General features: G+C 42.4%; 1 protein-coding gene across 21 annotated transcripts in view; it reads right to left on the reverse strand.

The window, feature by feature from the left end:
• The window catches only part of PHF21A (PHD finger protein 21A), a 130,920-nt gene extending 120,009 nt beyond the window's left edge, over window positions 1-10,911 (reverse strand). For 6 of the 21 annotated variants that reach the window (XM_071744783.1, XM_071744780.1, XM_071744790.1 and 3 more), the window contains exons 1-2: window positions 10,430-10,866; window positions 8,446-8,488 (exon numbers count right to left, since the gene is read on the reverse strand). The gene's annotated coding sequence lies outside the window, so the exon portion shown is untranslated. Of the gene's footprint in view, window positions 1-270; window positions 2,622-2,680; window positions 2,903-8,445; window positions 8,489-10,429 lie in introns of those variants that run through there. The other 15 variants (XM_071744797.1, XM_071744787.1, XM_071744795.1 and 12 more) reach the window with 10 other exon arrangements.
• Between the last annotated feature and the right edge of the window lie 129 nt (window positions 10,912-11,040).

Genomic DNA, 11,040 nt, shown 5'->3' on the forward strand with positions numbered 1-11,040 from the left:
TTCTGGACAAAATCATGGGCAGAGAAGGGTAGGTAAATCAGAAAAAAGGAAACTAGAAAGAGGATCATGACATTTGAGGAATCACACGTTTATCTTACATCATGAAGGAACAAATCTAAAATCAGTATTTTCACTCATGAAGTTTTGTAGCAATGACAATGTCAGGGGAAAACAACAACTTGAGGTACTGGTTTTCACAAAGTCACAGACCTATGCTGAAATGTCATCTCTACAGCTGAGGAAATACTGTTACTGCACTGAGGAACCAACCTGGAGCACACATTTAACAGGCCAGGTTTTGACCAGCTGTAAAAAAGTTCAGCTCATCATCCCAGGAAAAACAGGATTAAATCAAACTCTGCACTATCTATTACAGTTGTGCATCAACAGACAGGCATCCAAATAGAATTCCTGCAAGAAGTAAGGTGGGAGAAGACATGAGAGTTTTAAGTCAGGAAATCGACACAGAGGGATGAGAATTCTGCAGAAGGCAGAGAATTCCATGTTTACTTTAGAGAACAAAACTCTAAGGAAAAGTAGAGCTCATGAAATATGCCAGAATTCAGGGGGGAAATGGAATTTAAATCTGTGACTCAGTTTCATGGTGACAATTCCTCATCAACACTGTCTGAGAATGCAAAATAAGGGGATGGTGTGGTGGGATTCCTCCTTGGGACAAGAACTACAGTTGATTAAAGGACAGGTACCTGGTGCTCAGAAACAGTGCACACCTTGGCACAGCATCCAAATTTATTCCTGGCCAGAACGTACTCCCTGAAAGGGTAAAAAGGGAAGCTCAGGTAGCCACAGCTTTTCTCTTTGAGGTCATTGACAAGTGGCCTTTTTTTTTTTTTTTTTTTTTTTTTTTTTTTTTTTTTTAATCAAAGCTTTGTTATTAGTAGTATAGGCCAATGTAGTCCTTTTATAAAAGTTATGAAAAAGGTTTGTTGGTTTTTGATGGTTGCTTAGTTTGGGTTTTTAATCCATCACAAGTAAGGTTATCCAGATTTCAGACTGAACATCTAAGCTGGGGCAGTTTTGTCACATTGGCAAGAAGGAAGAGATGGAGACAAAAAACGTTCCTTGGCTACATCAAGGACTAATTCCTGGCTTTCATGTAAAAGCAACTTAAACAAAATCCCTGAATAAATAAATTCCAAATTCTTATAAAGCCTTGCAGGAACTCATTATTATCCACTTTTTAAAGGAACAGCTAAGACACCAGGAGACATAGTACCTGGTGTGAGATCCCCCAAAGACCAGCAGCATCATCTTAATTCTGGATTCTTCAGCCTTTGACAAGTGCTTCAGCTCTGCAAAATCCATTTAAAACTTTTTTTTTTTTTTTTTTTTTTTTTTTGGTGGGGAGAAGAAGAATGAAATCCTGGTACTCTTGATTCACCTGGTACTTTTGATTCAACTGGGAAGCTTCCCATCATCTTGAGCAGGGCCAGGATTTCCTCCCAGATCAGGACACATTTGCTCTTATGAGATAAGAAGTACTTAGAGTGGAGTTTTTCTTGCAACTATGCTTCAAATCTTTTTGTACATCCCTATTACCCACATGCCTTATCTAGAATACCCTGATACAGCAGCATTACAAAGGGCACAGTCACAGGCTCTCTAAAGGGTAATATGTCCTTGAAGGACAAGATACATCATCATTCCACTACATATAGATTTATCTTGGTCTTTTCTCCTGCCTGTTGAGTAGGCTAAAATCAGTCAATGAAAGGGAATTTCATCTGCATGGTAACAATGACTGCCTTGCTAATCATGTCAATATACTAATAGTAACTATTTCAGCTGCCCATGTGTCCTGTCAGCAATTTGCTCCACGTGGCCTGCAAAGAGGTTGGGAACTCTCAAAGAAAACTGAATTACTAGCTGTTTACATACCCGTTTAGGGTTACAGCATATGCAAGACTTCAGATTAATCTTTACAGATTAACCTTTTTGTACTCATTTTAAACAGAAGTATCAGCAATGTACAGTGTGTACAATGCATCAGTGCTGACAAAATACATTCCCTGCCTCAAGGAAACTATTACCACCTAAATATCATATATATCATCTCTTCAGGTGAAGGAGATTGCAACTTTACATTGAGTTGTTGGCAGTTTTTTGCACAACCATGAAGCAAATATGCACTGTAAATTTATATTGAGTGAAATTTCTGCACATTTACTACAAAAAGAATTGCCACACAGACCTAGATGTAAGTTAATATGGTGAATACAGAGAAGGTACTTTCTAACATTAGAAGTTTGGAGGTCTTGATCCTTCTACTACCTATAAAGGTTCTGATTTTAGACATCCAGATATCATCTCCAACTTCTGCGGGACTTAAAACACACACGACTGGAGCTCTAATTAACTTTTCCAAAAATATATAAAAGGTTTATTTCATAGTGTGTGGTACTTAAGTATAAATCTTTTTTTTAATCTATATGTCACACAAACTGAAGAACAAAGAAATTGTCCGGGGTAAGTGTTTTTTTTAATAAAAATTAAAACAGCAGCATTCAAAACATGGCACACAACTACAGTGAATACTAAACTTGCTTCTGGACTAACAACTGAAATCAAATTAGCAAATCCCATTAAACATTAGTCAATGTCTTGCATGAAAACACACAGTTCTTGGGGATATGAAAAATAAGCAATTCTCTATCCTTACTCTGGAAACACTTCACCTCCTTTCAGGCGAGTTCAATGTGAGTTCAAGCCTGGTGGTCAGGGTTTAAAACACCACGGACAAAAAACCACCAGAGACACTCTGCTCCTGGTTGCACACACCAGCACTGGAGTTTGAGACCCCAAGTCTCCATGGCAACCAGCAATGACGTAAGTAGCCCCCACAGCAGGATCACCAGCCAGCTCCCCTGCCCTACTGCCTCAGGCTGCTGTGACATCGTCATCACTGGAGCTCAAGAAACAGAGCAGAGCAAGGAGACCCGGGCAGGCAAACTGCTCAAACTCACCCTGGCTTCAACAGACACCCATGTGGCAGTTGGGCAGCAGTTTGAGAGGGGAATGCAGCAGCCATATTGTCAGTACCACAGGCCTCCTCCTCCTCCTCCTCCTGCCAAATGTTTCCATCCACCAAGTTGCCTTGAAAGATGAAAAATTTCCAGAACGCCACAGGGATATTTGCAATCACAGGTGAAGCAAAGTATTAGCACAAATGTCAATATATTCTGTGTACAAAATCACATAGGCAGTTGGAAGACTTCTTTTCCCTGAACACCCTGCTCTACTACAAACTGTCTTAGGTTGGTAAATAAAAATGTGCTGCTACACAGTCAAGGTGCAGAGGTTTAAGCTGACCAACTAGGAGCCACATCAGGTATTGATGACTCAGTTCCCAGAACATCTTTCAGCTGCCACCTCACATTTCCAACTTCTGCTGATGAGAACTACAGGTCCCAGGATGCATTAGTACATTGCAAGCCTAGCAGGCCAGTCAGCTAAAAACACAGCACTGCACAACTGGGGCCTGTAGTTTCCACAAACCACATTCTCACTCAAGATGAGACCAGATGTAGGCCATATTGCACGTTTCCACAGGCCAGCAAGCAACACACACACATCATACAGGGAGACCACTGCTTGTAATTATGAGGCAAGCTGGATCAATATCCAGTTCTCATATGCCAAAGTTAAGAGGACAAGTATTTCAGTAAAAATACACATCATCTAACAAAGATTTTTCAAAGTGTATCAGCAATTCAGCTACCTCAAAGTATGCAGAATGGGCCATGGCAGCAAGACTATTTTCCTCCTAAAAATGCTGTATTTATTCACATTAAAGAGTGTTCTTCTGAATATCAATACAAGAAGTGTATTTGGTGAAGGGCATATTCTCCCTGTCCCGAATTTAGTAGTCTGGAAACAAGTTCATCTCTTCCTCAGTTTCTACAACATTCTGAAGCTAGAGCTTACCTATCTTTCAAAAGAAGCAGTGCTTAGTTGAAAATTATATAGCAGTATCTCAGCATAGGCCTCAGAGAAAAATAGGCTGTACTTGAGTTCAGTAAAGGGAAGGGCAGCTCCCCCTACCAGTCTAAGGAGGTTTTAATCAAGGAAGGAAACAACCAGGGATCAAAACAACTAAGTCCCCCTTTCTTTTCTCTCCCTTTTCCCTGAGCTCTGGCTTGTTAACAGTAGTACTAAGAAACAATAATATGCATATATAATTTCATCTAAGTATTTATGTTTCACTAATCTTTGTGAACAAGAGAGTCTTTGCAGCATTTCCAGGCTAGAAGGCTGCATTTGTAAAAACATGCAAAAAAGACCAAGACTGACCCAAGAGAAAGACAGCATCCCATTTCAACAGAAACACAGTGACACTTCAGTCACCTGAAAGGCAGTCCTGATGCACTGTCCTACAGAGACAAGAGGTCTCAGGAGCACCTAAAGGTTTTGTCAATACAGCAATACTGTCCATAGGCCAAAGACAGCTGTTGCCATAGTTACTATCAGCCAGCTTATCAGAAAATAATTATTGCAATTACTCAGAACTTTTGTAAAAATAATTTAAAGCTTCAATAGGATATCACTTATCTATTAACTGTTTGCAACTATTCTGCCTTCAGGATCCACATAGTTAACGATGCTTGAATCTGCAGGGTTGGAAGGGAACAAGGGAAGGAATCAATGTTCCTTCTCCCTTTCAAGTACTGACAGCTTGTATTTCGCAGGAAGAAAAAAAAGAAACAGAACCAACTGTAAGCTCGGCTGCCCTGCTGGAGTTCTCCTCTCTCAGGCCTGGAAACCTGGAAGTCCAAGCACAAGCCACCTCAAAGTCACAGGCTCAAATCTGGCCCTGTTTTAACCATTTGTGTATCCACACTCCTGTTCAAGAAACACACCAGCTACATATTCAAAACCTATTTCTAATTACACACACAATGGTAAATTCCCCTGACTTGAGAGGCACACAATTTCTGCAGAAGTGAATTTGGTAACATTCCCTTTTGTCCTACAAGTGTAGCACTGTCAGGTGCAAGGGCAGAATCTGGAAAATACACATTTTAAGAAATCTGACATTAAAAAAGCTCAGGAGCTGCATGAACACGGCCTGCAACAGAGCTCACATTAAGCAGAGCCTCATTTCCTATGTGCTATCTATAAATGCATTCCCATCAGTAACAACAAATATTAGGCTGGAGCTGGGGGGATACCAGTATGGAGGGGAATGTTTTCTGGTGTGTTTTTAAAGCACACTCTGAGCATACAACCTCTAATCAAACAGCAAGTGTTTGCAATGACAGTGAACAAGAAATCTCAGGTAAGAAGCAACGAATAAACAGGTCCAGGTCTAGGCAAAGAGCTTTTAAGACACAGAGTACTTGGTAATTCCAACAGAGATATTAAAAAGATATAAATAGTAAAACAGAAAATAAATGCTGCAAAGAAGACTGTATCAGGTAATGCATTCTTTCCTCAAAAGCCTGCAATGATCAAAGTATTACAACTAAGATTCTGTGGTACAGTTGGGGCCTTGCTAGGGCAGACCTAACAAACTCAGAGAAGGGACCTGTCAGGACTTTATACAGCTTTAAAAACTGTATCAATGACAGGTGATTCTAATTGTCTGATTGCTATACAAGTGCACTTTTCCTCAGCACTAAGCACATTTTTAAGTATTTTTGTACATTTCATAGCCATTCTGTATCTACACTTAACACCTTGCTTTCCTAAGGTTTTGACAAAACAAAAGCAGAGTCAAACAAACTTAAAACTGTAACTTCATCAATTTCATTCCAGTGAGGAACTTGGTAAGGTGTAAAATACATCAATTATTTAAAGCCTATTAAAAAAACCACAGGGTGTGGGTTTTTTGGGGGGGTCTGTTTTGGGTTTTTGGGGTGTGGTGGGTTTTTTTGTTTGTCTTTAATGAGACTGTATTTGCAGTAAGAAAAACCAAAAATACAAAGTTCCCCCTGCCCCAGATGTAAATAAACAACTTCTCTGCCTGTGTAACGCACAGCTTTACCACCAGCACTAGCCAGGCACTGGCTTTGTGCTATACTGAAAGTGAAATATTAATGTAAGATACCTACAAAAACTATCCTTTGGTTCACTCTGTATTTACAGGGTACAGAAGTAAGGATCATGTCCCTTCCATTCTGCAGACATCTCAAAACCTTTCTCTGCACTGCCCCAGCTTTCCAGTATATGGTTTCTTCCTAAATAACCTTTGTGCAGTTAAAATACATCAGAAACAGGATGTAAGCTGCTTTCTGGCACAGAGCAATTGAACAAGGGCAATTCAGGAACACACAGGAGCCAGGTCTTTTGTGGAGTCCTTACACTTCTAGTGTACAGCTACACATGTGACTGCACAGTTGTGAGCATAAAGGATGAAGGGGACAGTGAAGAAATACTATTAGAAGCTTAATAACAGGTTTTTAGCACTGCCCCTTCCACACAAGGAGTCTCACCTGAATGCTGATCTGTTTTACAGCTCACATCACTATGGAATGGCCCTTCAAAAATCAAAGCCCTATCACACCCCCAAGTTCTTTCTGGAAGATTTTAAGCAAGAAAAACCAACAAACAATAAATCAAAACAATAGCAAAAAGGTCGGGTCACCAACATGTGTTTTTCACATGATGTTCAGCTTCTGGTACCCACACAAAATGCCCATAAACTAAACATCAGTCCATCAAAATTCTTATAAACTGGAATTCAAAATTCTTATACACTGGAATTTAAAGAGAAATCTCTGTTGTAAATAAATTCCAGTAGCATGGATTCATTTCACTGAATCGAGTTCTTCAGGGCTCTGAGAATAAGTATAAAGTAACTGAACAGCTACAATATGTTCATGCACAACTATAACCACTACAAACAAACTTTACCTCATTAGAAACCATTATAACCAAACAAACTGCACGAATAAACCAAGTGATAGCCACGTTGACTATTAAAGCTTTCCAACTGCACACAGATTTTCACAACTTTCTAGGGTATCATTAAAACACATTTTCCTAGAAGTAAAAAAAAAAACCAACAAAAAACCAAAAAAAGTAAAACAACAAGCCCAAAACACATGAAAATTGTCTTCTTTGTACAGACCCAGTCCATGGATTTTTTTTTAATTATAATTTCTACAGTGATATTTATCAGAAACACAAAAATACTCATCTCTAAAAAAAGTTTGAGTAAGAACCACTTAGGCCCCATGCCTGAAACACAGCTAAAGCTGAATGGCCAAGGCTGAAGAGAAATCCTTACAAAATCTAAACTGAACACAGACATCTTAACTGCTGAAGCTGGAAAACATTGTCCTCTGAGCAGCGTAAGTTTCAGTTTCCTACTTATGCTTTTAAGTTCTTTGAAGGAATGTTTTGGATTTTCATTCACTAAAGGAATAAAACTACTTTCAAATGCACCTTCTGTCTCACAAATCCCATTTAGGATGTATGCAGAAAAGAGCAAAGATCAAAAGCTTTGAGGTAGGAATCTTACAATGACTACTGATAAAATCATTATTAGTAACAAAATACCCCCTAATGCAACATTTTGAATGATACAAGATGGGAGCTTTGTTGGTTAACCCAAAAATCACTAAAAATCTCTAAGGGAACCCACTCCAAGTCCTGTTAGTCAGGTCAGGTCAGTACAGCTAAAAAGTTGAGGTATGGCACAGTTTACATCCAGCTGGTGGTAAGTACTTGGTACAGCATTTACCTTCTGCTGGATCACCAGTTTCTTAAGGCCTTGAAATGAGACATGCTACTATGCAACATGAAATCAATTAATAAAAAGGTTTCTTCATACCACCTCTGCTATCAGCTCAAACTCCTAGTTGATGTAACTATACTAAAATGATCTAATTTCACTGCCACAGTAAGGCTGAAAGGTTTTAAAAACATGTGAAACACTCACCTAGGTTTTTTTAAAGTTTTAAAGTTCCCTTCGCTGAGCTACAGAATTCCCTTCTAGAAAATAAAAAAAAAAATTTAAATACCCCAAAGAAACATGTTTCATCCAGCTATTGTGAAATAAACCAGATAGAAATAAAATTTCCAGAGCCCATGGCCTTCCTAATAAAGAGAGGTAATTAACTTCTCCAACTAATATGGGTTGTTATACACATCTTTTTGTTTCTTTAAGACCCTCTACTTACTAGTAATCTTAAGTCATTATTTAAATATAAATGAAGTTATACTATACACAATCACTAACATGCCTTTTATAAAAGTTTTAGAATTGCACCTTGACAGGGTAGAAATAATGTATTTTAGATTTCTAGGACTGGGTTTTGTTTTGTTTTCTAAGGCTTTGAAAAGCATGTTAATTTATTCACAAATTAAGCCTCCAAATTAGCCCCTCTGATGAAAAGTTAAACATTCCCCCATTACACAGCATATCCTGCCTCATCAGCTAGCTCCAGGTAAGTACAGGAAAGCCAAAGGAAGCTGACTTACAGAACTGAAACTAAGCAGGTGTCTTCATTGTTAGAAATGAGCACTAGGGAAAAAAAAGAGGGAAAAAAAAGCAAGTAAACAGGCAGCCACAATCCCTTTTATTTCTCAAACCTGAAATTCTACAGCTAAACAAGAAAGATCTATCTGTCTACGTGGCTAAACAGGAGTATCTGTTCTTTTAACCTGGTAACAAGCAACAGGCCCAAAGGAGCTTAACCCTTACTATAGCCCTGACATTACTGAGCACAGGTCCCCTGATTTTCCCATACTCATACCTACTGTGCATCACAGTACACAACTTTCTCAAGATATGCCAAGTTATTTCTCCCAGTGGGACCTTTTACATGCAGTCCCCACAGAGAACAAAAGTTCATTGTCAAGCTCAGCGTTTGGGCCCAAACAAACATCCAGGGAGTAGCAGGGGGAGGAAAAGAGGAAGTGGTCCTATCCACAATTTTAAGATTGGCAGGCAATGACCATTACTTACAATTAAAAAGTTGAAACAGGTGTAGCAGATATCATACTTAAATAGCTGAACAAAGAATATTATAGCACGTGACTGAAATGTGATGACATTTGTTCACCAATCGAAAACAAAAGCCACTCTTCCAATAGCACTCTTTACTCCACCCCCAAGAATTAGGAACTTGGAAATCTCTCCATATTGAAACACATCTGTTCATAGCCTCATTTTTTGACACTTGAGAAGAAGTTGAGTGAAGAGCTCCATGCATTAATCCAATAAGAATTCATCTAAAAACCTTGCTGTACAATCCTGCCAGCTCCCAGAAAACTGCAGCAGAGGTGGTTGGGGGGAAAGCTCTACTGACAGCAAAGCCCAGAATAATAAAGAAAAGAGAAAACAAAACAACAGAACACACCACCACAAAAAAACCAAAAAAACCCAAAAAACAAAACAAAACAAAAAAAAAAACACCCACCGCAGAAAGTCAAGTTAAGAAAGGAACATGCACAAGAGGACTACACCAAATGGCAGAGTTCCACATACAGCCCCACTCCACCTAAAGAGACACAGGACGGGGGTAGAAAATTAAAATTGAAGAAGTAGGAGTCCCCAGTGCCGGAGCAGGAGTGGGAAACCCCGACGGTGCCCCGGCACCGAGCTCCGTACCTGTGTGGGAAAGGGAGCACCAGGGGTAGGGGGGGCAGGCCCGGCCCCAGAATAACAAGTTGCAGAAGAAACGGAATTTTCCCGGCGCTGCTCGGGCCACAAAGACGAACGAAAAGAAGCAGAGAAGAAAAAAAAAAAGAAAAAAAAAGAAAAGAAAAAAAACCCCCAAACAAATAATAAAAAAATCAAACAAACAAAAAACGGAAAGAAAAAAAAAAAAGAGAGAGACAGAGAGAGAAAAAAAACGCTGCAGCAGCTATACTACGAATTATCCATCACGGAAAGCAGCATCATTTTCCAGATAATAAAACTTCCCCGACAGCATCGCGGCGAAGGACCCGAAGGAGAGAAAAGGGCCTGGAAATAATCATCCTGAAGGAAACCGGAGGGGAGGGGATAAGCCTCCCTCCCCCACCCCATCCCCAGTGCAATGTGTCATCTCCTTCCCCTGCTCCTCCCCCCAACCCCAATGTGTCACCTCCTCCTTTTACCCCAAGTATCACCCTCCTCCACCTCTCCCGCTCCCGCTCGCAAACTTCTGCCTGCGCCCGCCGGGGAGGCTGGGGGGGCCGCGGCGGCGCCCCGGGACGCTCCGCTCTTCCCCACCACCACCCCCTGCGAGGGAGGGGCGGGGGCCGCGGCGAAGTTGCTGCTCTTCATAGCCAAGTTGGCTGGAGAGTGCGGGGCAAGCCGCCGCCATCCTGGGCTCCCCCAGCCCCGCGGCGGCGGGGGGGGCGCGGGAGGGGGGGGACGACGGCACCCCGGTAACGGAGAGGGGGGGAAAGGGGGGGGCGAGGGGGGGGGGAGGGCAGGGAGGAGGAGGAGGCGAATCCGAAAGGTGGGATACTACACCCTGCTGGCGGCGGTGCTGCTGCGGGCCGGCCGGGGTCCCCCTGGCAGGACCTCTCTGTGAGGGGGAGGACTCTTCTTCATAAGGGGAAGGTGCCGGCGCCGCCGCTCCTCCGGGCCTCCCTGTCCCCCTCTTCTGGGCGCCTCTCTCTCTCTCCTCCTCTCACTTTCTTTAAGCTAAGCGAGGAGTGGAAGATGGTAGGTTGGTCCCTTCTCCTCCTCCTCTTCGCTCGCTCTCGCCTCTGTGGGGTCCTTTTCCTTCCCCCTCTCCGCGGGGGGCTCCTCCTGCGGCGGAGAGGAGGGGACGGGCGGGGAGGGAGGCACGAAGCCGGAGAGGCGCAGGAGGAGAGAAACTGTGACACAAAAACAAGCCGAGAAGCTGAACTCTTCTTCAATCCCATTCACCCGGCCCGGCCGCAGCACCGTTCTCCGAGATCCCTCCGCCGCCGGCCTCCCTGCCTGTCTGCCTGCCTGCCTGCGGCGCGCTCCCGACACGCCGCCGCGCGCGCCCCCGCCCGGCCCGGCCCGGCCGGAGACACGCGGGGGACGGGAAGAGCCCGGCCCACTGGACCCACGCCCGTCCCCCGCCATCCACAGTGACGAGGGCAGGGCGC

The sequence above is a fragment of the Heliangelus exortis genome, chromosome 5 (assembly GCF_036169615.1).
Source record: "Heliangelus exortis chromosome 5, bHelExo1.hap1, whole genome shotgun sequence".
NCBI classification, from domain to species: Eukaryota; Metazoa; Chordata; class Aves; order Apodiformes; family Trochilidae; genus Heliangelus; species Heliangelus exortis.